At 37.9% G+C, this 25,181-nt stretch overlaps 2 long non-coding RNA genes across 4 annotated transcripts; one reads left to right on the forward strand and one right to left on the reverse strand.

Annotated features, from left to right (window-relative positions):
- Nucleotides 1–10,062: 10,062 nt before the first annotated feature.
- LOC136257972 (uncharacterized) lies at nucleotides 10,063–14,443 on the forward strand. Of its 2 annotated transcripts, XR_010702476.1 has the most exons (4): nucleotides 10,063–10,336; nucleotides 12,487–12,533; nucleotides 14,153–14,253; nucleotides 14,304–14,443. It is a non-coding gene; the product is annotated as an uncharacterized lncRNA (long non-coding RNA). The 2 variants fall into 2 exon arrangements; XR_010702477.1 differs by lacking the exon at nucleotides 12,487–12,533 and having other exon boundaries at nucleotides 10,068–10,336.
- A 5,173-nt stretch (nucleotides 14,444–19,616) lies between these two features.
- LOC136258089 (uncharacterized) lies at nucleotides 19,617–25,051 on the reverse strand. 2 transcript variants are annotated; one of them, XR_010702571.1, is made up of 5 exons: nucleotides 24,774–25,051; nucleotides 22,484–23,476; nucleotides 20,359–20,397; nucleotides 19,807–19,907; nucleotides 19,617–19,756 (listed from the first exon to the last, which is right to left on the reverse strand). It is a non-coding gene; the product is annotated as an uncharacterized lncRNA (long non-coding RNA). The 2 variants fall into 2 exon arrangements; XR_010702570.1 differs by having other exon boundaries at nucleotides 22,484–22,530; nucleotides 24,774–25,033.
- Nucleotides 25,052–25,181: the final 130 nt, after the last annotated feature.

The following is a 25,181-nucleotide window of genomic DNA, read 5'->3' on the forward strand; positions in this document are numbered from 1 at the left end:
TAGTTGCCAATTTATCTCATCTCTTCTTTACAGACTAAATTAATTAACTGTGTTTGTACTGTTTCTATGAGTTCTAGCTATACACAAATAAAAAATCATGCAGACTATAGCTAGCAGTGCTATTTAGGGTTGGCAAAACAAAAATCTTGCCAATTAATTTTATATATATTCGCTCAAAAATGGACACTATTGTACTTATTCACAGAAACAAGCCATACCATAATGATCTTCTCACTCCAGAAAACTAGGAAAATACAAATAAAGTTCAATTCATCTAAATGAATCCATCTAGCCAGGTAATTACCTCAGTTTATCAAACATCAAGTGGAAGAGATTAACCAGTCAATTCCAAACATCACCTGGCAGCATGGTTAATCCAATGACAATCCAGCAGATCTCCTCACTAAAGGACTCACTTTTGAGCAGTTTCATACCTCTTCATTGTGGTGGCATGGACAAAACTGGTTACTTGATGAAAGGAAGTGGCAAGAAAAAAGACCTATACATAAAGCATTGTTACCAAGTCTATAGTCAGTAAATAGTTACAACATACAAATTGGCTAAATACCTGTGAGTAGTGATAGACGAACATTTAACTTGGAAGAAACATGCTAACAATAATAGCAAAACTGTCAAAGGTAAAGCAAAAGCCTTTCTACAATGAAATTTTTTCCACGTAGTGTTACATTAGTGCCACCTCTTATAACTTGCACATTTGCTGCAAAATGCTTGAACTAAATAATATTATATAGTTGCAATGCTGGCACTCTTAGCAGTTGAGACCAATCTTAGCAGTTGCAATGCTAACACTTGCAACTGTGAGAGCCTTTCTTATAAACTGACACCACACAACCATTTTCCATGCAGTCTGTTGGAAGCTTCCCCTGACAAAGAGATGCACTAAATATTGAAGTTATATTATGGTTGTGCCAGGTAAATAGTAGTTTGAAAGCTACCAATAATGGAAATGCTGGAACAACTGCATGCATATCTGAGTCCACCTAACTACACCAACTGTTACATATATACTGAACTAGCCTATGTAATTGCAAGAACCATCCTACAGATGGAGATGTTCCTCATGCTGGGAACAACCTTAGTACACAGGTTTCACTGTATAACAGAAACAGCCTGAACACAAAACCATCGCAGAAACGTCAAATTAATCTACACTAGAGATGCAGCGATATAACCCATATCATATCGTTTTAAAACAATATCACTGTATCGATACGAAGTCAAACTGTATCGATATATCGCATATCGTGGCTTAACATGTTTGACAATCAAATTATTGTACATTGTGGTTAAACTGCGTAATGTGTAGTGCTTCTAAAAGAAAAATTACCTCACTTGTTTCTTAAAAAAAAAATTTTAAAACAATAACATAGACCATTAGACTCCACTTTGTATCGCGCAATATACTGCTGTATCGTGATACACCAGAGGCAATACATCAATACATCTACACACTGTATTGTTGCATCTCTAATCTACACACAGATCTACAGCATTCAATTTATAATATTTCATTTGTCTAGGCTAAAAGAAATTAAAAAAATTGTTTAAAAGTTTTTTCTCATTCCATATCTCCAATTTTGACTATCACCCTAACTTTATACCAGAAAATGTGTATAGCTATAGACAGAAATGAAATAACAGATGTTGTTGTTTTCATACAATGTAAGTAAAAATATTCACAAGCAATAGCACAATGAAAGTCATCCGTACGGAGGCTTGTTCTTGAAAATCTTTTTCACAAGTTTGGAGAGAAGATGAATGCATCTACAGTACACATACTCTTGACATACTAGTTAAAACTACAAAACACTTACATACCTCTATTAGAACAGTTGTCAGCTGGTACCTGATCACTTTCGTGTACAGTCTTCTAAAAGGCAAACAAACATGCTAACACCAGCATTACAGAATTCACATAAACAATGGCTTGAATGAAAATGCTAACTCTGTAAACTGTCTATGCACAGTACAAGCATACCTGTCGGGTACCATAACACTCAAAAAGGGATACAACATTGGAATTTCCTGCTGTCTGTCTCATAATCCCTGGCAGACTACTACTAGCATATTCCTTATATTGATCATGGCTCTCATAATCACTGACAGTTTTAGGGTTTTCTAACCATAGTCCTGTCATTAGTCTGCAAGGAATAACTTGTATTGCTTATGTCAACATCTACAGCTTTCAATGGAGTCTTGGCTCTTGATGCACTTCTAGATACCATGTTTCCTCTAATAACATTTTGATGATGATCAAATGACCAGCATCATTATGCCATCTGTTTTGGCTGCCTGTTGGTTTAGTATGGCCCGTTCTGTTGTCTGCATCACCAAGTACTGGGGACATTCCCGTTGTACTTGTAAATGTATACTGAAGAAGTGGTGATTGTTGATGGTGATTAGGTGAAGAGTACACTTCAGCTTTGCTAAGAGAATCACGGACTAAATCATCAACATCTATACCAGTAGTAACAGCTGCTCCTGGTTCTGCATTACTACATTCTGTGAAACAGTTATCAGCAGTTTTATAGAAATGAGCAACACTGTGGAAGTTCTAATGGAAAAGGCAAATACAATAAAAATGCATTCTAACAAAATGAACTCACTGACTTTCGAAACTTTGGCTGGTACCCATGGGATGGTAGCAGTTAATTGAGAGAGTGACATCATCAGTATTGTTGTAAGGAACACACAGCTAGCATTACTTGAGCACTGTTACAAAAAGACATGCATAGCATGAACACAATTACTGGAGAGATTACACAGACCATTGTGGTACCTCAAGGAGTTGACACTAGAGAAGATTAGTAGAAATGCTTCATACTAGAGTAAGACAAATTCTATGTTATTGTTCTCAAAAGAATAATCTGAATGAAGTTACCTAAAAATATACCACTTTAGCGTGGGCGTTCATGTTGAGCAATAGTACGATGAGGGAGGCTATATTACAATGCTATGAAGAATCTGGTGATCCACAAGCAGTATTTAAAGCTATTAAGCAGTCACAAGAGGAAGAAGAGACCACTGATAGTGATGATGATTTCTTATACACCATGTTTGGAAAGTGGAGGTATTAGATTGATATGGTACAGTGTATATTATTGTATAGAGTATGTCATGACATTTCTTCAAGTGTGGTTAAACTGTCTTTTTGGCACAGCACAATGCGCTTTACGGGTAATAACTCAATAAACTCAATGGCGGATCCAGGATGGGGCATTTGGGGTAAATGCCCCCCCCCCCTTCAAGAAATTGCATACAAGATCGAGATACTCTAATAGAGCAGTCATATTGATTACTCTAAAAAAGCAGTCACAATGTTCACGAGGCAGTGCAGCTTACTTATGAAGCTATAAATAGGATTTTATTTACATAACATACGTGATATAATATATTTGGTAAAGGATAACTAGCTATTATTGTTGTGACCTTTTTTTTTTTTTTTGCTCTTCAACTTTTTTCAGCAAGGTGCCCCCCCCCCCCCCCCCTCTTTTCGTACTCTGGATCCGCCCCTGATAAACTTTAGTAGATATGCTAGTAAAACTTTAACTTAAGATTATACATTCTTTCTTAACATCTGGAGTACAAGAAACAGCCTAATAATATCTCCTGCAATTAAATATTTTTAAAACCAAAGTTGCTATACCACAGGTGCTCACATATAGGTATAACATGAAGGGGGAACACCAGCTATATAGGGTTCAAAATGCATGTATCATTACAGTTATGTTTGTGTGTGTTTGCAAAAATGTAAGAACAAACTTTGGAAGCTATAGGTGACATCTTGATGTGTATGCAAATTCTTTATTTATTTATTTATTTATTTATTATTACTTTACAGCACAAGTGCTGAAGGTCTGTAGGACACCTGGTCCTACAGCCTACTCAAAGACTTTAGCTACTTAAGGTGTGTTTGAAAAGTTGGAGAAGGTTTCACTCTTTAATCATATACATGTAAGCAAAACTGAAGTTTGACAATTATTTCTAAATGTAGTTTTCTACCTGTAATGATCCTTTATTTCATTATGTTATTACAGAGTATTTCAAAATCAAGGTACCACCTTTACTCGTATGGCAACACTGGAGGCTAGGGCATCACTGAGAACTACTATTCCACAACTAGCCTACCTTTCTGTGATCTTCTTATCTTATGGATTCCTACTAGGTTAGTGGCGTTTTCTAATGCATGAATATGATATGTTGAGCTTTATACTGAAGATAATTATGTACCGTATTTTGGAAAACCAAATTGCACATTAGAAGTTTTGAGAACAGAGACATAACCTTTCTGAGCATTCCCAGTACTCATAGCTACTTGTAGGGTTTCCCAACACATAAGAAAATCTGACATCATGAGTGCTCACAAAGGGGGTAGAGGGATGGTGGTGTGGGCAACAGATATACATGGATGTAGGCCACAAATGAAGTCCTGACATGAGGTCACAAGACTGTGCTGGCTCCTCAGTGGCTAATATAAAGCAGAATTAATATAGAAACATTTGACCAGAAACCATCCACCAGTGCACCACTGATTCTCATCAAGTTAAGTCCTTATCAAGACTAGAAATTGTCATTCAAGCTTACCACACCATGCAGAAAGGATGGCTCTTAATGAACCAGCCTCAAGTGATGTTGAAAATTAAAACCAATAGTATCGTAGTGTAGCTACCCACTGGTGATGTTAGTGTGATTTTACCTGATGTGTAATTTGGATGGCTTTGTAAAATCTGGCTACATATTATTATTAACATTAAAATGCTGTGTCTGTTCATGATTACTATATGTTTTGCCTTAGAAAAAGCTCATATTTACATGACAGTAATTTTATTTTTATTTTTGGTGAGATTTGGGTGACTACCTCATACAGGAATACAAACTTTCAAGCTATGGATTGAGGGATGAAGAAACTTACATCCATTAACCATGAATAGTAGATGGGGAGGAGCCTATAATAGTTGTTATCTGCACATATCTATACATCTAGAATTGAACCAGCTTCTACATTTGCACAATAGATAGAATGTAAATAGGAATGATTTTGCCCACAATTAACAATAGAATCCCACACTAATTTTTTTTTAAATTTCAGGATAACCAGCATTAATTTCACAAGCCAATGGCATCATGTGTGAAATTGTCACTTTACATAAATTACACGAGTATAAGAAATTTTAAGTTCAATTAGGGATCATAGAAAAAAGTAGGGAAACGGGGGAGGTTGCCTACACCTGCAGATATACTAGGGTGCAGTGTCGTTACGTAATATTATTGCTTTTTGTGGTAACTAAGTAATATAACAAATTATGCTAGTAATACTTTACTTACAAATGTGATGCATCACCTAAGTAATGAAGTTACTTTAATGAGTCTAATGTTAAGTAATTACTACAAGTAACAAATTCACTAATCTCATTACGAATCCATTGAGTAACACCTAGCCACAATGGATAGCCACAATAAGTAACGAAGCCCACCTTGAAGTAATGAATGAAGCTTATTGACCAACTTCTTTCTCTCAAATACAATTATAGCCAAGATTCCAACGACACAATCATATCATGTGATATGGTGGTAGTTGCACATGTGACAGCTTAAGACTGTGGACACAAAAGTAATATATTATTATAGTTACTTTGTTTTATGGGTAATATGTAACTGTAACTAATTAGTTTTAGCTACAAGTTAAAGTAGTAAAGAGTTACTTTTAAAAAGTAATTGCCCCAACTCTGCTAGTGGGCATTTAATCCCTATACCCATGAATGAATTAGGGATTGAATGTTCACTAGCTAGTATATCTGCAGGTGTATAGACAACCTCCCTTGTTCCCTTATACCTTTCTATGATCCCCAATTGAACTTTAAGTTCCTAATTTGTCTTTATATTTGTTTGTGTACTTATTTTGTACTATCATTATGACTCATAAACCACATCAAAAGAAAGAATGGTGCCAGAGTTAATATTTTGTCTAAACATGCATCCAAACTATCAATTACTGATTTAGTGGCCATTATACTTCGCTTTCAGCTATGTTCAGCCCATTACACAGTACTACAAATGAAGAACAGTAGGAGAAGTGCCTCTGCAATCAATCCAGTCATCATGGAAACTATGGACAATTCCTGTTTACAAAGTAGGGAAGCCATCACGCTACCACAAATTGACCCTTTAGGCTGTCAGCAAAAAGAAATGGGACTCGAAAGAGGACAAAGGTAAATCCACTGTATGTACTGCGGTATGCCAAAAGGCACCTGTCGGGCTGAGGTGACGTTGAATAGTGAAAAAAAAATCAAGCTTGTAGCCATAGTCATTATAGAGTTACACTTATCTGAAGGCAATAGTTAGTTGGTCTGTCGGCAGAAAATTCCACTGAATAAAAAGATTTTAAAATTCCATAGTAACCTACATATCTGAGGCATGTTTAGCCATTCTGGAGACAATTTTGGGCTTGATTCTACCTAACCAATACTACCAATGCACAATGAAGCTATTTTGAGGCTGATTTCTGGTCAATATGATTTTGTGAAAAGGTGCTAATGTCTGTGATCACTAATATACAGCACTACTGTATTGTATCATTATATAATGTGTTGTCCTCTCACAGGTACAGTATATATTCAGACAACATCAGCTCTACTGATAGTGTCAGGATTTTGTGTGTACTCAGTGGCCAGTGCTCTCTTCATGTTCCCCATCATGCACAAATACTACTCACAGGCTCTCATTGTAAGTTATGACCAGACAATTATAGGACTTCAATTGATACATAATTATACTCTGTCTCTATGTAGCTGTACCAGTTAGAACACAGTGATGGTATAGGACACTCTGTTGATCTGGTCATTCAGGGTTTTGCTAGATTATGTTCCTAGGATTAATACCAGCAATTCTCTGTGGTGGAATATTGTACCTCCTGGTGAGTTGTGTGTGTGTGTGCATGCGTGCATGCGTGCGTGCGTGCATGTGTTTGTGTGTGTACGTGTGCGTGCGAGTGTGTGTGCATGTGTGCGTGCATGTATGAACAAACAATGTTACTAATATTCCTATTTCAGGTAATAATGGTGTCATCAAACAGTTTCAAAGTTTACCTACAAGTGTTAGTTGTCAATATGGCTCTCAACCAGACATGGATTACTCTACTACAAGGCCGGAGGAGACGGTCCGGTTGGTCAGGCCTGAGCCGGACCAATAATCTGGAGTTGAACCAACTAGCTGACCAGCTCGAACTATACATTACTCTCATGCAATCTTTGAACGATCACATCTACATGTAGCTACGTACATTTTACAGATGTTATTGAAAATGCATGACACGAGTAGTTACCTAGTTTCTCAGCCTAACTAAAGCACAGAACTACACGTACAGTACCTCCAATTACCTTACAGTACAGCGTAGAATTCGTATCGTTTTGTACAGAAATGATTATGGGTTCTACGTACAGTTATCACGTGTGCTGACGTGTAAGGCAGGTGCCTTCTTTGATTCTAAACCAGCACACTTATATCACAATTCAATCTTCATAAAATAATCATTAGCATTCCTTGGCTTGTCTCTCTTGGCTTCTTTTACTGGGCGAAGGGCTGGCAGTGACAAACCAGATGACTCATTCCGCGGCAAGAAGCTGTACACCAATACATTACATGGTGGCCATCTGGATGAGATGTTGAGTAGAAATCACTCCTCTTCAACTGTGCATTCGCGGTGCCAGGTCCAGTTTGCGCTGTCCCATTGCTGAGGCACCGATTGCTGTGCAGGTCGCTGAGGCCTCGGGCCCATATGTAAGATAATTTGTTTTTGTTTATTATGTACTGTTTTATCTTATGTCATTAATTTTATTATCAAGCTAAAAAAAAAAAAAAACTCTTCAACTACCCACTCGTCCTGTCGAGATACTGAGCAAACTCTCAGTCTCACCCACATCGCGCCATTTTCGAATACTGATTGGTCTCGTGACTGTCCACTGATTGGTCTCGTGACTGTCCAATACTGTCTATACTGTATTTTTGTAGCTGTGTAGCTTTTTATTGTAGCTGTGTAGCTTTTTATTGTAGCTGTGTAGCTTTTTATTGTAGCTGTGTGAATTCACTGTATAGTAATTATATCCTAGCTAAAGGGGGCCATGCTGCATGGGTTCCCTGTGAAATTTGGGGGGGAAAGTTGCTAGCTAGTTTTACTTAAAAATTTAGCATCAATTTTAAATTTTAAGGCATTTTCAAGCCTTTAAACTGCAAAAATTCTGCAGCTCCTGGGTGTTGCACCCCCAGACCCCCCAACTTCTAATTGTTAGCTATAACTAAATTAACCATACAGCAAGTTTCATGCTGTGTCCCCTGTATGTCAGGTCTACAATTATACATAGTATAGAAAGTCTGAAGAACAACAGATAGGCTTGAGCATATTTATATAGCTAGCTAGCTACCAGTGAAATATCACTAAAATTGCATATCTGAGTGTCTAATTTTCAAAAATTTCCTGTGGGGGCATGCCCCCAGACCCCCCTAGAATGCTCATGCTTCGCACTTCGCAGAGTGTGCGAAAACAGCTCCTCTCTCATTGGCATGTATATAGTAACAATTTCAACATTATAGTCAATGGCCTGACCAACTCAATTTTCCCTCCTCCGGCCCTGTGCAGTAATCGACATTTGAGATTAAAGAGTAAACTAGCAGATTATTGACACAGTACATGAAACTATGTTGTTGTTAGTCATGTGTACATTTCTCTTGTCCCAATCAGATTAATCATATGTGTAGCTAATCCTATACTTAATAATATGCTCTAATTTTACCTCACAAAACATCTACTTAGCTATGTAGCTGAGCTCTACAGCTCTACATACATACCCTGTATATCACCTTATTATAACTTCATAATGATATTGCAACAAGAAAATGAAATAATCACTATAACATTACATGTGCTTTTGTTATGTACACATTTACTATATCCTTAGTCTAGTATAGCTAGCTAGGTCATGGATGTCAATGTCAAATTCAATTGTTGATTAATAAGCCACTCTATGTATATGGATCACACTCTATATCAATTCTTTTGGCAGATATCTTGACACTAATACAAACTTTCTTTTATATATTCTTGTCACAACTTGATCAGCGTGTTTTAATCAAAATGTCTAATTGTGTTTCACAACTTGAACGCTAGCAAATCACTGGCACTGTCCTTTGAGCAGATATCTTGATATTTATGTACACCTTCTTTCCAATATTTTTGTCACAATTTGAGCAGCTTACGGATGTTTAAAGAGGTTTTCACAACTGGAGCAAAATGTTAGCACCTTAGAGCACAGATATCTGTACACCAATATTCTTGGCAAAGCTTGAGTGGCTAAGCCACACCACAGCTGTCAAGAAGAAATGTTTCCAGTCACTAGATGAAAGTCTTCAATTGATCAAGCCCACTATTTTCTCAGTTGTGCATGGCATATGACATGAAGGTTATTTTATAGTCTTAAGAACAACCACAAGTTATTATAGTTCAGTGATGTACAAAACCATATAATGTACTTATGTCATAATCATTGTTTAGATAGTGGTCAGTTTGTGAACCATGTGTTATGATGGTGACCAAATGTGACATTGAGCCCACTAACTTGGTAAACATGTCATGAACTCTTCATTTCAGTTCTGATATAAAAGGTCCATGCATGATGTTTACTATAGTAACCAACAACATGAATACATTATTATGTTATGTAGTATCTATAACACATTAAATTAGTTTGCGATCTACAACTTGTTCAGAGCTACAGTATAACTACATAAGTTACCATACTACATCAGACTATAGGCAAATGTAAAGATCAAGCCATGCATATGATGTTATACTGCATTTAAAAACTGCTCAAGCATTAATTTAAAGAGTAAAATTAATAATTGCTAAATTAAATAAAATAGGGATTTGTACACTGGTCACGTATGCACCAAGATCCGTGTAATTTGGGGCCAATTATAAGTCTAATATTACAAACGGTAAAGTAAATAGGCGCTTCGCGCGCTGCGCGCGCGAAGCGCCTATTTACTTTACCGTTTGGTCACTAGGACATTAGGCAATTGGAATTCGCAAATTCCAATTGCGTAAGTTTCAATGCTCAAAGTTTAAGAATTTATAAACACTGCTGACCTGGTTTGTTACCACGTCGAGGCGTTAATTTCCTCTGTTCCTGACATGGCAAATAATTAAAATTTTAGCGTTCATTCAGTACGCACGTGATGTAGCGGTACCAGGCTCTGTCCAGAACTCAAGTCTACCCCCAAGGGGTGATCAGCACACAGAGAAAACTGCTCAAACGGACTAAAGGTAAGTTGGATAAGTAGATACACACGTTGAGATTATATTGTTTTGAAAAGGCTAGTGTGGTACCAGACTACTTTCTCTAAATAAAACGCACCAGTAGGCGTGGCTATAGTAGTATTGCGTAGACCAGACAGAATTTTTCTTAGTGTGTGAGTGCGGAAAAAGTGGCCAATCAGCACCCACCATAGAGCTGGTGAAACGTTACACAGAAATTCTATGGGAAGTGTACTAGATCACTTATTCCCCACCCACACACAAAAGAAGAAAGTCGGTCTGATCTTAGCTATATTATAGTGAGTGATGTTGAAATGGGCTCCTTCACCCCATTGGTATTCCCTACTTTTCGGGGGAATGGGAGGTGTGGCTAGTATTGCTTACAAGAGGTTAGCATTTCTGCCTGCTGCTTAGAAAGTCCAGTAGTGTAGTGTCCTAGATTAGATGCTCCACCAGTTTTTCTTTACTGTAACCCTGCCAGTCCAGTTACTATCGCAGCACTTGACCTTGCAATGCGTGAGGGTCAGGTGCATGCTTCCATCACATGTACTTCAATTGCTGTTTCTTGTTTATTTACTTGTTATATTTCAAAAAAATAAATCACGCAAAAAAAAATAAATCTGGTGGTATTGGCTACCAGCTTTTTTTAAAATGTGGGTTGTGGAGTAAAAAGAGCAATAAATGCATTGTATACAAACTGGTTAAACCTCTACCTTACCCCATCACCATTGTATGGCATGCATATGGGTTTAAGTCTCCACAAAGGACTCAACTGTATCGTTATTAGAAGTAGACAGCATGCCTATACTACCTACTGTCAAGGAGGTGTCACTCTAATGTATCCTGTATTGTACGATCTTCATCCTTTAAACAAGGAATTTTTGGCATAGGACAGTACAAGCATCATTTCAAGTAGCACTTTTACATTCAATAATTGTAACGTGATCTTGGAAACCTACCTTTTTGGTTTATTTTCTGTTTAATAGCTTAAATGAGGTATTGGGTGCTTATCTATCTTGTATTAAAATTTAAGTTTAGTATCCTGAGACGTGGCTGGTTTACTGTCCAGTACATTACAAACTAGTGCATTAAGGTTTGTGAGTGATTAAGGGTGACAAGTGGTGTTTACTAATAATTCCATACATAGTCTGGTATAATCACCGAAGCTTTGGGTGGGAAACTTTACAGCACGAAAGTTTAATAGTTGCTTTTATCCAAACAAATTGTTGAAATTTTCATTTAAGTTTTTGCTGTATGTAGAAGTCAAGAGTCAAGGTACACTCTTGGTAAGAAATCCAACTTTTGTGGATCGTCAACCACCCTGAGATCATAAGGCAGGCAATGTACTAAATAGCCTAAATATTTCTTTTCAAGGTTAACCCTTAAATCTGCTTTTCGAAAATGCATGTTTACACAATATGGGCTCGCATGGTGACACTAGGTGAGATAACTTGATTCTTACAGCCTACAAGCACACATAGATTTAAAAGGTGTGTCCACTGGGCTACTTGGAGGAGCACTGTAACTACAGTGGCTTACTTATTATGAAGTGATGAACATCGACAAGTCAAGTCTCCGTGTTTCATAATTCTTGCCACATGCTTACTTTTGATTGTGGGATTACCCACGTAAATCATATATTGCCTGATACAAAAATTCACGACAAGTCCAATGGAAGTCACTGCAAGGTGATAGGAGCAACTACCATTGAGTCATCGACCATTTTATAGAGGTATGTAATAAAAAGTTTGCATGTTCCCTACCAAAAAGTTATTTTCATGGCCTCACGTTGTAACATTAGGGTAAAACTCTAGGTATCATTTTAATCCTTGTTCCATCACAAGTAGAATAATGTAAATCGCATAGCCATAGAATGGATGCTTCGAAAGTTACAGCGCTCTATGCAAGGCATGCGTATTTATTAAGTTTAAATCCAGTTTTCTTGATTATGCAGGTTTAAGAGTTAATTGTTGCTAAAGGTAAAATTTTCACAAATACTACCCAAATGTGTTACTCTCTATGGGAGGTCTAATATTTCAAGGATAAAATTTTTGCTGATAACCCCCCAACACTACACAATCAGCAAAAAAAAGTTTCCCTTCGAAATATTTAGGCTATACGGTATATGCAGTGTAATGCACTTGATTTATTATTTGTAGCCAGATGATAGAGCGCTGGTATCACATACCCGAGAAAAATTCTAAGTGTAAGTTTAACTGTTAAATGAAAGTATGAATATACTCATTTCATAGTTCTCCACACTACATAATGCCCTTGACTTCTCTACTACTCTAGATCTTTTGTGTCACAAATTCTATTTGTATATTGTATCATTGTCAAGTTTCATGGTAGTGAATTATTCTTCCCTAAGATTGGCCATGCATTGTGACATGTTTAGTGCATGCTTGTAAGTTTAAAGTTCACTCTCAGTGTGCTCCAGTGCAAGTCTGTCCCGTCCAGTTATTTAATGAGCTTTATCCACAATTACATCATAGCACAAAAATGGCAATAAGAGTGGGGATTGTTTGTACAGATAGCCATTAGAAGGGATAACTTTTGAGATTTTCCTCGTTAAGAAAGTGAGAGAAATCTCTGGTAAGACTTGTTTGTTAACTATCTTTCTATGTAGAAACATGCACAGTTGCTCTTCTCGAACACTCCAGATCTGGTTTTGAAAATAAAACCAGAGCTATGTAAGTATCTAAAAGTGTGAAAATGCATTCCCCAACAGAGTTTTCTCCTGCTTTCTTCATGGGAAACATCTCAAAAGCTTATCCCTTTCAATGGCTCTGTACAAAGTACCCCCACTTGTAATTGTGAATGAAACTCTTTTGGGACCTTTGAAATGTGGCCCACCTAACTGTGCTAGTGATGACGTGGTATAACAGGAAGAGTAAACTTAATGCTAGATGGCACGTTATGCACAGAAGTATCTTCTAAACTGTTTTATAGTTTAACTATCATGTTTTTTCTCGCCAATCCTCTCAACAAAGCCACAAAGCTGCTCTTCATTTTCATTCATGTTCGTAAAGGACATACCCACTTTCAACTCAAAGGGATAAGCTATTCCTGGAAGTCTACAAGGCCTGCACCAATGTTTTTCAGTTATTAAATGCCTGTAAAACTTGAAGAATAGAAAGTAAATCAAAAAGTCTAAGGAGAGTTGTGTCACCCATGTTTCAGCCTGCCAGAAAGAAATCACCTCAAAGCAAAGTTTACTCGTAACTGTTTATTACAAACTTCATTTCGCTTTTCTTACGTACAAGCTGCTTTCATCATTTAATGATTTTGCTCACGTAGGTGAGTATGGACCAACATAGATAAGTAGATAGGCATGCACACACACACACAGTGACCCACACACACTGCACACACACACACTGCACTACACACACACGCACACACACACACACACATGCACACTACACACACACCACCACACACACACATACACATGCTACACACTACACAGAGACACGCACACACACACACAGACACACTAATACACACATACTGCACTACACACAGAAACACACACACACTGCATACACAAATACACACATACGCTACACAAATACACACTACACCACACACGCTCTACACACTACACACACATGCTACGCACTACAAAGAGACACACAGACACACACTGCACTACATACAGGTGCACACACTACACACACACACACACACACACACACACACACACACACACACACACACACACACTGCACTCACCACACACATACTACACACACACGTACACGTGCATGTGCTTTCTCCATTTTCCGTTTTGTTATATCATGTTCAACTCTAACTTTGTAGGTGTGCTATAAGAATCTGGAGATGTATGTGTTATAGAGAAGACACCAAGGAACAAGATGGTCGATTCGAACCATGCTAGACACAGTGTAGTGTTTCTCAATGTAAGCTACATTCTGTTCTGTGTTGCTGCTTATTATCATGTGTACTGCAGGTCATCAATACTCTTGAGAACTGTTTCCTAATACTGCTAAAGGATATTGTGACAAAGTTAACTTTTCAGTGTAATGTGTGCTATGAAATAGTGTTGTATAGTTCATTCAGAGCTTTGTTAAGAATTCCAATTTATACTTATGGTTTGTTACTGGGGTTTTGCATAATACAGAGCTACACCGTTCAAACTCTTGATAATGTACCCAATGATGACACTACTACCTAAGATGACACTACTAGCTACTGTACACCATGTAGGGTGATATAAGGGTGTCGGAGTAGGTGGGGCACCACTTTTGGCTGAATTATGCAACAAAAAAAATTGCAAACTCAATCTTGATGAAACAAAAGGTAGAAACATGCGACACTTGGTGTTTATTTATAATGGCAATTCAGGTTAGCTTTTTCCGTATTGAGCGCCTCTAAATAATCATTGTTGTGTTTAGCTTTGTTTATGTGTCTCTGTAGCTACCTTGGAAACAATCCTCACAATTTATCTCTTACTTAATAAATTTCTGCCCAGTGTCAAATAAATAAACTGATGGTAAATTTAAGTCTTAAACTGTATTATGAAGGTGCTTATTGATCAGTGTATTAGGTCCCTATTACCTCTGAAATAGGATAACCTCCTTGTAACAGTATAATATCAACAAACTTGCAATTGGTTGGTCCCAAAGTGTCTGTTAAAATTAATATAATATTAATTATATAGAGGTTATACTGTAATGTCACTATTGCTACCAAACATGACACCACTAGTTACATACTGTAGAATGATAATTTCACTATATAGTTAGACAACATGACACTATTATAGTTGCACACTGTAGTGTGATAATGTCACTATAACAATAGTTACCTACATGACACTACTAGCTATGCACTATTTGGTAATAATGTCACTACATGACACTACTACTTACACACTGTAGCTCACTGCATGACACTACTAGTTACACACTGTAGCATAACACTACTATAGTTACACACTGTAGGGTGATAATGTCACTACATGACACTACTACCTACACACTGTAGCGTAACACTACTAGTTACACACTGTAGGGTGATAATGTCACTACAAGACACTACTAGTTACACACTGTAGCATAACACTACTAGTTACACACTGTAGGGTAATAATGTCACTACAAGACACTACTAGCTACACACTGTAGCATAACACTACTAGTTACACACTGTAGGGTGATAATTTCACTACATGACACTACTACCTACACACTGAAGGGTGATGATGTCACTACAAGACACTACTAGTTACACACTGTAGGGTGATAATGTCACTACAAGACACTACTAGTTACACACTGTAGCATAACACTACTAGTTACACACTGTAGGGTGATAATGTCACTACATGACACTACTACTTACACACTGTAGGGTGATAATGTCACTACAAGACACTACTAGTTACACACTGTAGCATAACACTACTATAGTTACACACTGTAGGGTGATAATGTCACTACATGACACTACTACTTACACACTGTAGGGTGATAATGTCACTACAAGACACTACTAGTTACACACTGTAGCATAACACTACTATAGTTACACACTGTAGGGTGATAATGTCACTACATGACACTACTACTTACACACTGTAGGGTGATAATGTCACTACAAGACACTACTAGTTACACAATGTAGCATAACACTACTATAGTTACACACTGTAGGGTGATAATTTCACTACATGACACTACTACCTACACACTGAAGGGTGATGATGTCACTACAAGACACTACTAGTTACACACTGTAGGGTGATAATGTCACTACAAGACACTACTAGTTACACACTGTAGCATAACACTACTAGTTACACACTGTAGGGTGATAATGTCACTACATGACACTACTACTTACACACTGTAGGGTGATAATGTCACTACAAGACACTACTAGTTACACACTGTAGCATAACACTACTATAGTTACACACTGTAGGGTGATAATGTCACTACATGACACTACTACTTACACACTGTAGGGTGATAATGTCACTACAAGACACTACTAGTTACACAATGTAGCATAACACTACTATAGTTACACACTGTAGGGTGATAATGTCACTACAAAACACTAATAGCTAAACACTGTAGCATGAAACTACTAGTTACACACTGAAGGGTGATGATGTCACTACAAGACACTACTAGCTACACACTGTAGCATGACACTACTAGTTACACACTGTAGGGTGATAATGTCACTATAACAATAGTTACCTAACATGACACTACTAGCTATGCACTGTTTGGTAATAATGTTACTACATGACACTACTACCTACACACTGTAGGGTGATAATGTCGCTACAAGACACTACTAGTTACACACTGTAGCATAACACTACTAGTTACACACTGTAGGGTGATAATGTCACTACATGACACTACTACCTACACACTGAAGGGTGATAATGTCACTACAAGACACTACTAGCTACACACTGTAGCATGACACTACTAGTTACACACTGTAGGGTGATAATGTCACTACAAGACACTACTAGCTACACACTGTAGAATGACACTATTAGTTACACACTGTAGGGTGATAATGTCACTACAAGACACTGCTAGCTACACACTGTAGCATAGCACTATTAGTTACACACTGTAGGGTGATAACGTCACTACAAGACACTACTAGCTACACACTGTAGAATGACACTATTAGTTACACACTGTAGGGTGATAATGTCACTACATGACACTACTACTTACACACTGTATTGTAGGGTGATGATGTCACTACAAGACACTACTAGCTACACACTGTAGCATGACACTACTAGTTACACACTGTAGGGTGACGATGTCACTACATGTCACTAATAGTTACACACTGTAGGGTGATGATGTCACTACAACATACTACTTGCTACACACTGTAGGGTGATGATGTCACTATATAGTTATGTACCCAACATATATGACACTAGTTATTGTGGCATGTTGGGACAGTACATCACCATACAGTGTGTAGCTAGTATTAGCTGTATTGCCATGCTGTGAGATTATCACCCTACATTGTGTAGCTATATAGTAGTGTCACGTTGGGTAACTATAGTATAGTGACATCATCACTCTACAGTGTGTAACTAGTGGTGTTGTGTAGTTACATCATCACCCTACAGTTTGTAACTAGTAGTGTCATGTAGTGACATTATCACTCTACAGTGTGTAACTAGTAGTGTCATGTAGTGACATCATCACACTACAGTCTGTATAACTACTGAGTAGCGTCATGTAGTGACATTATCACCCTACAGTGTGTAGCTAGTAGTGTCAAATGGTGACATCATCACCCTACATGCAGTGTGTATAATAACTAGTAGTGTCATGTTGGGTAACTATTGTTATAGTGACATCATCACCCTACAGTGTGTAGCTAGTAGTGCCATGTGTTGACATCATCACTCTACAGTGTGTAGCTAGTAGTGTCATGTTGGGTAACTATAGTATAGTGAAATGATCACCCTACAGTGTGTACTTATTAGTGTCATGTAGTGACATCATCACCCTACAGTGTGTAACTACTGAGTAGTGTCATGTAGTGATATTATCACCCTACAGTGTGTAGCTAGTAGTGTCAAATGGTGACATCATCACCCTACAGTTTGTAACTAGTAGTGTCATGTAGTGACATCATCACCCTATAGTGTGTAACTAGTAGTGTTATGCTACAGTGTGTAGCTAGTAGTATCTTGTAGTGACATTATCACCCTACAGTGTGTAACTAGTAGTGTCATGCTACAGTGTGTAGCTAGTAGTGTCTTGTAGTGACATCATCACCCTACAATACAGTGTGTAAGTAGTAGTGTCATGTAGTGACATTATCACCCTACAGTGTGTAAGTATAGTAGTGTCATGCTACAGTGTGTAACTAGTAGTGTCTTGTAGTGACATTATCACCCTACAGTGTGTAACTAGTAGTGTCATGCTACAGTGTGTAGCTAGTAGTGTCTTGTAGTGACATTATCACCCTACAGTGTGTAACTAGTAGTGTCATGCTACAGTGTGTAACTAGTAGTGTCTTGTAGTGACATTATCACCCTACAGTGTGTAACTAGTAGTGTCATGTAGCGACATTATCACCCTACAGTGTGTAACTAGTAGTGTCATGTAGTGACATTATTACCAAACAGTGCATAGCTAGTAGTGTCATGTTAGGTAACTATTGTTATAGTGACATTATCACACTACAGTGTGCAACTATAATAGTGTCATGTTGGCTAACTATATAGTGAAATTATCATTCTACAGTATGTAACTAGTGGTGTCATGTTTGGTAGCAATAGTGACATTACAGTATAACCTCTATATAATTAATATTATATTAATTTAACAGACACTTTGGGACCAACCAATTGCAAGTTTGTTGATATTTTACTGTTACTAGGAGGTTATCCTATCTCAGAGGTAATAGGGACCTAATAATTAAAGAGGTTAAAATTAATGTATAGAGTCCTTTAAGAGAGGTTCCACTGTATACTCTACAATGTGTAACTAGTAGTATCGTGTTGGGTAACAATACCACCCTACAGTACAGTGTGTAACTGGTCATGTCATGTTGGCTAACTATAGTGACATTATCACCCTACAGTGTGTATCGTAAGTTTCGTAACTAGTAGTGTCATGTTGGGTAACTATAATTATTATTGACGATCCAGGGGCGTCAGAGTAAAAATGAAAGTGGCCGGTCTGGAGGCCTTCCTCCCAGAAAGAATTAGAAACTACGGTTTCAAATTACTATTAATTTTGGAGAACTGTAATACTGTGTGCAAGGTGCTGGCTATAGCTACCTGACTGCATGGTGTTCAATGATGATAAACTGGACACTGATCAATAAGCACCTTCATAATACTTAAATTTACCATCAGTTTATTTATTTGACACTGGGCAGAAATTTATTAAGTAAGAGATAAACTGTGAGGATTGTTTCCAAGGTAGCTAGAGACACATAAACAAAGCTAAACACAACAATGATTATTTAGAGGCACTCAATACGGAAAAAGTTAACCTGAATTGCCATTATAAATAAACACCAAGTGTCGCATGTTACTACCTTTTGCTTCATCAAGATTGAGTTTGCAATATTTTTTTGCATAATTCAGCCAAAAGTGGTGCCCCACCTACTCCGACACCCTTATATCACCCTACATGGTGAACAGTAGCTAGTAGTGTCATCTTAGGTAGTAGTGTCATCATTGGGTACATTATCAAGAGTTTGAACGGTGTAGCTCTGTATTATGCAAAACCCCAGTAACAAACCGTAAGTATAAATTGGAATTCTTAACAAAGCTCTGAATGACTATACAACACTATTTCATAGCACACATTATATGTGAAAAGTCAACTTTGTCACAATATCCTTTAGCAGTATCAGGAAACAGTTCTCAAGAGTATTGATGACCTGCAGTACACATGATAATAAGCAGCAACACAGAACAGAATGTAGCTTACATTGAGAAACACTACACTGTGTATAGCGTGGTTCGAATCGACCATCTTGTTCCTTGGTGTCTTCTCTATAACACATACATCTTCAGATTCTTATAGCACACCTACACAGTTAGAGTTGAACATGATATAACAAAACGGAAAATGGAGAAAGCACATGCACATACATACTTTTGGACTACATTATCCAACACGCACACACGCACATGCACACACTAACAAAGCAAAAAAAAAGTAGAGCCATGTGAAGCACAGCTAAAATGCATTGCCGCCCAGTAAACCAGAGCTGGGATGCCTGTGCACTACTCAGGAGCTTGAGCTTCAATAAACCACAGGAGAACTGTCCGAGTCTCATGGAGAGAAGTTGCAGAACTATACAGTACTATCATACTGTAGGATATACATTTTAAAATGCAATCCGTTACAGTGATCGTATATTGTTTCACTTCCACAGAGTTTCGAATGAGACCAAAAAGCTGCTAAAGACCAAATGGCCTTGCTTCATGTCGGATTTGTCAAACCCAATAAACGTGTATAGCATATAAGTACACTCACCAGCAGTAACATGTAATTCTTGGGTGTCCAGTAGCATGTCTGTAAAAAAGAGATGTAATGAAAATTAGACTCTGGGATGGGTGTGAAACTGCAGTATGCAAACTATAGACACTACTATAGTACATGACACTACACAGAGAAACATGTAGTTAGAGACACGTGTATCCATGTATCACATACACAGAGACACATGTAGCAGCATTACATTATGACTACATGTGTCTCTGTGTACATGTGTCTACTGTTGCTAAACTACATGACACTACTATAGCGTGCGTGGTGTGTGCGTGTGTAGTGTGTGTGTGTAGTGTGTAGCATGTATGTGTAGGGTATGTGTGTAGTGTGTGTGTGTGTGGTATGTGTGTGTGTGGTATATGTGTAGTGTGTGTGTGTGTGCAGTGTGTGTGTGTGGTGTTCGTGTGCATGCCTTAGTGTAGTGTGCGCGTGTGTGTCTTTGTGTAGTATGTAGAAAGTCTGTGTGTCAGGTATGTGTGTGCAGTGTACGTTTGTGTGTAGTATGTGTGTGGTGAGTGCAGTGTGTGTGTGTGTGTGTGTGTGTGTGTGTGTGTGTGTGTGTGTGTGTGTGTAGTGTGTGCACCTGTATGTAGTGCAGTATGTCTCTTTGTAGTGCGTAGCATGTGTGTGTAGTGTGTAGAGCATGTGTGGTGTAGTGTGTATTTGTGTAGTACGTGTGTATGTGTGTATTTGTGTATGCAGTGTGCATGTGTTTGTGTGTGTAGTGCAGTATGTGTGTATTAGTGTGTGTGTGTGTGTGTGTGTACGTGTCTCTGTGTAGTGTGTAGCATGTGTATGTGCGTGTGTGGTGGTGTCTGTGTAGTGTGCATGTGTCTGTGTAGTGTGTCTGTGTAGTGTGTGTGTGTGCGTGTAGTGCAGTGTGTGTGTGTGTGTGTGTGAATGTGTGTGTGTGTGTACATGTAGTGCAGTGTGTGTGCGTGTGTGTGTGTGTGTGTGTGTGCAGTGTGTGTGTGTGCGTGTGCATGTCTGCATGCCTATCTACTTATCTATGTTGGTCCATACGCACCTACGTGAGCAAAATCGTTAAATGATAATAGAAGCTTGTACGTAAGAAAAGCGAAATGAAGTTTGTATTAAACAGTTACGAGTAAACTTTGCTTTGAGGTGGTTTCTTTCTGGCAGACTGAAACATGGGTGACACGATTCTCCTTAGACTTTTTGATTTACTTTCTCTTCAAGTTTTACAGGCATTTAATAACTGAAAAACATTGGTGCAGGCCTTGTAGACTTCCAGGAATAGCTTATCCCTTTGAGTTGAAAGTGGGTATATCCCTTACGAACGTGAATGAAAATGAAGAGCAGCTTTGAGGCTTTGTTGAGAGGATTGGCAAGAAAAACATGATAGTTAAACTATAAAACAGTTTAGAAGATACGTCTGTGCATAACGTGCCATCTAGCATTAAGTTTACTCTTCCTGTTATACCACGTCATCACTAGCACAGTTAGGTGGGCTACATTTCAAAGGTCCCAAAAGAGTTTCATTCACAATTACAAGTGGGGGTACTTTGTACAGAGCCATTGAAAGGGATAAGCTTTTGAGATGTTTCCCATGAAGAAAGCAGGAGAAAACTCTGTTGGGGAATGCATTTTCACACTTTTAGATACTTACCTAGCTCTGGTTTTATTTTCAAAACCAGATCTGGAGTGTTCGAGAAGAGCAACTGTGCATGTTTCTACATAGAAAGATAGTTAACAAACAAGTCTTACCAGAGATTTCTCTCACTTTCTTAACGAGGAAAATTTCCCTTCTAATGGCTATCTGTACAAACAATCCCCACTCTTATTGCCATTTTTGTGCTATGATGTAATTGTGGATAAAGTTCATTAAATAACTGGACGGGACGGACTTGTACTGGAGCACACTGAGAGTGAACTTTAAACTTACAAGCATGCACTAAACATGTCACAATGCATGGCCAATCTTAGGGAAGAATAATTCAATACCATGAAACTTGACAATGATACAATATACAAATAGAATTTGTGACATAAAAGATCTAGAGTAGTAGAGAAGTCAAGGGCATTATGTAGCGTGGAGAACAACTATCAAATGAGTATATTCATACTTTCATTTAACAGTTAAACTTACACTTAGAATTTTTCTCGGGTATATGATACCAGCGCTCTATCATCTGGCTACAAAAAAATAAATCAAGTGCATTACACTGCAAATACCGTATAGCCTAAATATTTCGAGGGGAAACTTTTTTTTGCTGATTGTGTAGTGTTGGGGGGTTATCAGCAAAAATTTTATCCTTGAAATATTAGACCTCCCATAGAGACATTTGGGTAGTATTTGTGAAAAATTTACCTTTAGCAACAATTAACTCTTAAACCTGCATAATCAAGAAAACTGGATTTAAACTTAATAAATATGCATGCCTTGCATAGAACGCTGTAACTTTCGAAGCATCCATTCTATGGCTATGCGATTTACATTATTCTACTTGTGATGGAACAAGGATTAAAATGATACCTAGAGTTTTACCCTAATATTACAACGTGAGGCCATGAAAATAACTTTTTGGTAGGGAACATGCAAACTTTTTATTACATACCTCTATAAAATGGTCGATGACTCGATGGTAGTAGCTCCTATCACCTTGCAGTGACTTCCATTGGACTTGTCGTGAATTTTTGTATCAGGCAATATATGATTTACGTGAGTAAACCCACAATCAAAAGTAAGCATGTGGCAAGAATTATGAAACACGGAGACTTGACTTGTCGATGTTCATCACTTCATAATAAGTAAGCCACTGTAGTTACAGTGCTCCTCCAAGTAGCCCAGTGGACACACTTTTTAAATCTATGTGTGTTTGTAGGCTGTAAGAATCAAGTTATCTCACCTAGTGTCACCATGCGAGCCCATATTGTGTAAACATGCATTTTCGAAAAGCAGATTTAAGGGTTAACCTTGAAAAGAAATATTTAGGCTACACAGTAGTAATACCCCAACCTTTGATGTTGGCCATGAAAAACAAATTTATAAGGTGTCTGTATAAGGAATAAGGCGTCTGCTCTAGTACATTGCCTGCCTTATGATCTCAGGGTGGTTGACAATCCACAGAAGTTGGATTTCCTACCAAGAGTGTACCTTGAAACTTAACTTCTACATACAACAAAAACTTAAATGAAAATTTCAACAATTTGTTTGGATAAAAGCAACTATTAAACTTTCTTGCTGTAAAGTTTCCCACTCAAAGGTTCTTTTTCCTAGGAGCTTCGGTGATTATACCAGGCCATGTATGGAATTATTAGTAAACACCACTTGTCACCCTTAATCACTCACAAACCTTAATGCACTAGTTTGTAATGTACTGGACAGTAAACCAGCCATGTCTCAGGATACTAAACTTAAATTTTAACACAAGATAGATAAGCACCCAATACCTCATTTAAGCTATTAAACAGAAAATAAACCAAAAAGGTAGGTTTCCAAGATCACATTACAATTATTGAATGTAAAAGTGCTACTTGAAATGATGCTTGTACTGTCCTATGCCAAAAATTCCTTGTTTAAAGGATGAAGATCGTACAATACAGGATACATTAGAGTGACACCTCCTTGACAGTAGGTAGTATAGGCATGCTGTCTACTTCTAATAACGATACAGTTGAGTCCTTTGTGGAGACTTAAACCCATATGCATGCCATACAATGGTGATGGGGTAAGGTAGAGGTTTAACCAGTTTGTATACAATGCATTTATTGCTCTTTTTACTCCACAACCCACATTTTAAAAAAAGCTGGTAGCCAATACCACCGGATTTATTTTTTTTGCGTGATTTATTTTTTTGAAATATAACAAGTAAATAAACAAGAAACAGCAATTGAAGTACATGTGATGGAAGCATGCACCTGACCCTCACGCATTGCAAGGTCAAGTGCTGCGATAGTAACTGGACTGGCAGGGTTACAGTAAAGAAAAACTGGTGGAGCATCTAATCTAGGACACTACATTACTGGACTTTCTAAGCAGCAGGCAGAAATGCTAACCTCTTGTAAGCAATACTAGCCACACCTCCCATTCCCCCGAAAAGTAGGGAATACCAATGGGGTGAAGGAGCCCATTTCAACATCACTCACTATAATATAGCTAAGATCAGACCGACTTTCTTCTTTTGTGTGTGGGTGGGGAATAAGTGATCTAGTACACTTCCCATAGAATTTCTGTGTAACGTTTCACCAGCTCTATGGTGGGTGCTGATTGGCCACTTTTTCCGCACTCACACACTAAGAAAAATTCTGTCTGGTCTACGCAATACTACTATAGCCACGCCAACTGGTGCGTTTTATTTAGAGAAAGTAGTCTGGTACCACACTAGCCTTTTCAAAACAATATAATCTCAACGTGTGTATCTACTTATCCAACTTACCTTTAGTCCGTTTGAGTAGTTTTCTCTGTGTGCTGATCACCCCTTGGGGGTAGACTTGAGTTCTGGACAGAGCCTGGTACCGCTACATCACGTGCGTACTGAATGAACGCTAAAATTTTAATTATTTGCCATGTCAGGAACAGAGGAAATTAACGCCTCGACGTGGTAACAAACCAGGTCAGCAGTGTTTATAAATTCTTAAACTTTGAGCATTGAAACTTACGCAATTGGAATTTGCGAATTCCAATTGCCTAATGTCCTAGTGACCAAACGGTAAAGTAAATAGGCGCTTCGCGCGCGCAGCGCGCGAAGCGCCTATTTACTTTACCGTTTGTAATATTAGACTTGTAATTGGCCCCAAATTACACGGATCCACCAATCAATCTATGGCGTTTATATGAACTTCAT

Source organism: Dysidea avara, chromosome 6 (assembly GCF_963678975.1).
Source record: "Dysidea avara chromosome 6, odDysAvar1.4, whole genome shotgun sequence".
Classification (NCBI taxonomy): Eukaryota; Metazoa; Porifera; class Demospongiae; order Dictyoceratida; family Dysideidae; genus Dysidea; species Dysidea avara.